This window comes from Grammomys surdaster, unplaced genomic scaffold, assembly GCF_004785775.1.
Source record: "Grammomys surdaster isolate TR1022 unplaced genomic scaffold, NIH_TR_1.0 265, whole genome shotgun sequence".
In the NCBI taxonomy this organism is placed as follows: domain Eukaryota; kingdom Metazoa; phylum Chordata; class Mammalia; order Rodentia; family Muridae; genus Grammomys; species Grammomys surdaster.
This window is the reverse complement of record NW_021604706.1, coordinates 3,208,160-3,210,875: the sequence shown is the minus strand read 5'-3', so window position 1 is coordinate 3,210,875 and position 2,716 is coordinate 3,208,160. Positions and strand designations below refer to the sequence as shown.

The 2,716-nt window shown below is 38.7% G+C and overlaps 1 pseudogene; it reads left to right on the top strand.

Annotated features, from left to right (window-relative positions):
• LOC114628195 overlaps window positions 1-1,437 on the top strand; it is a 10,238-nt pseudogene extending 8,801 nt beyond the window's left edge.
• Window positions 1,438-2,716: the final 1,279 nt, after the last annotated feature.

The following is a 2,716-nucleotide window of genomic DNA, read 5'->3' as shown; positions in this document are numbered from 1 at the left end:
TATATATTCATTCCCATGGATCTCTGTCCTTCATCTCATCCTATAAACTATAGATTTACCAAATTCTATAATTATCAAACACATGAGGGCATGCAAACACTGTTAAATACCAAAAATTTTAAGTCATCATTTACAAAATAATATTGTGTCACAGAACACAAGGAAATCAATCTGGTACCCATCTGTCTGAAAGCTTAACCATTACTGACTAGTTTTCATGATGCTAGAAAATATTTCTTATGATACCAGAGAAGAAAAATAATTACCAATTTCACCCAACTGTAACTCTGAAAACTGCAACAATTGGCATCATAAGATGTGTTCACTGGTGCAAGCATGTCAGCAATGTTATGGGAGTAACTTTCTGATTAGCTGTAATACCTATTTCATAAGACCAAATCCATGCCTGACTGTTTAAGAGACAAAGAACCAGAGAGCCCTGAGAACCTCAACACCACAGCCAACCTATTCACCATCACTCCATGGGAGGAGCCACAGCCCTTGCCACCTATCCTAGTCACCACTGCCTCAAACATGATTGGCAAGGTCCAGCAGCTACTCTGTTTCCACTACCACCACCCTCAGAGCCTCAGCCGTGTAGGTAGTGGAGGCCTCATAGGCCTCACATCAGCAGCACCCTCCTGCAGGGATAATGTCTTCTTCACAACAAAGGTTTTGAAAACAGTAAAATGGTTCAATGTAAGGAATAGATACTGTTTCATTAATAGGTATGACACCAAGGAAGATATATTTGTGCACAAGACTGCCATAAAGAAGAATAACCCCAAGAATTACTTCACAGTATAGGAGATGCTAAGGCAGAAAAGGGTGCAGAGGAATAAAATGTTACAGGTCCTGGAAGAGTTCCAGTTGAAAGCAGTAGATATACAGCAGACCATAATCATTATAGATGCTATCTAAGTCCATGCAATTACCAGCAAAACTACCAGAGCAGTGAGAGTGAACAAAAGAACATTGGATCAGAAAGCACTCTCAAAGGCTAGACCCAAAAACACTGCTGACTCTATCACAGGTTCAGATTCCCACCTTATTATATGAAAAGGCTCTATGGGCATTGGCCACAGTATTCTAACCCTCTTGTGCAAGTAGAAGTGACGGAGGATACTGATAACCAGAGTGTAGGAGAGCAAGGTAGACCAATTAGACTGAATATGCCTAGGATTTACAGACCAAGATTTTTCAGGGGCCTTCCTCCAAAACAGCCTAGAGAGGAGAGCAATGATGAGGACAAGAAAAATCAATGAGATGAGACTCAAGGTCAGCAGCCACCTCAACAGTCAGTATTGGTGTAACTCAATTACTGATGCAGGCACCAAGAAAATGTCAAACCACAAGATAGTGAAGAGACTGCTTTTATCTGACCCATAAGCTGAGAATTTGTCAGCTCCCAAGGATGACAAAAGCATAGCTGAGTAAATACAGGCCTGCCTCTTTTACCATCTTCTGGTTTGATCATCCAGAAAGATGAAATAAATATGAAATTCCAGCAATAAGAAGTGAATAAAGATTGGAGCTGAATGCTTTAGATGCCTGCTTGACCACATATACTAGATCTACTTGCACTACCTATGTAGCATGGGGTCTTTATTATTATTATAATTTTATCTAAAGATATCTCTTTTTGATAACAATAAATATGTTTGTGTTTGTTTGTTTGTTTGTTTGTTTGTTTTGGTCTTGTTTTATTTAAAAGCCTGTTTTTTCTCAATATATCTTTAATGGTTTTTATTTATTTATTATTAGATATTTTATTTATTTATATTTCAAATGTTATCTCCTTTCCCCATTTCCTCCCATAAACACCCTATCTCACCCCCCTCCTCCTTTTTGCTTTTATACCATTTTAATTACATGCAAGTATTAAGGCCAGTTCTAGATTGAGGAACTAGCAGTACAACAGATGCAAATAGTCAAGGAACAAGCAAGACGATAAACACAACTAGTCAAAAAACAAGCAAGGCAATAAACAAAGTTTTGTGATCACTATTTATAAGGGCTTATCAGGAACACCAAAATATAAAAGCCTGTCCTAGTCCAAAGTCATTTTCATGCCTGAAGCCTACTTCTTTGTTCTAGCCTAAAATTTAGATTCCTGTCTGAAATTACTCCTCTGTTCTAGCCTAAGATTTGGATTCCTGACTGAAATTACTTCTTTGTTTTAGCCTAAGATTTAGATTCCTGCCTGAAATTACTTCTTTCTTCTAGCCTAAAGTCAGATTCCTGCCTGAAGCCCATTTCCTTGTCCTTGGCCAATGTCAGGTCCCTGCCAACGAGCCCCAAAAGCTCTCCACATCTCCCCATTTTTTATTTCTTAAACACGACTGAGCCTATCTGAGGTGATTCTGACAAAAATGCCTTCCTTACCCATTGTGGAATATGTATTATCAAAAGCAATGCACTCCTATCTTAGGTTGGTAGGGCTCTGTGCTGAATCTTACCCATCCCTGGCTTGCCAGCCTGTTAATTTAGTAACTCTGTCTGGGGGTCCATTTGTAGTTTCAAGTCATGTACTTTGGCTGCCAACATATTTATGTTGTTAAAAACAAGCTTTCACAGGATGGGCAGGAATAAAAGTATTCTGAGGACAATCAGGGCTAGTGTGATCAATCTATATATGACATTCTTGACTCTAGACCAAAATGGAAATACTGACCTCAAGCCATGGATAATTTTATCAGCATTATCTGCAGCATCA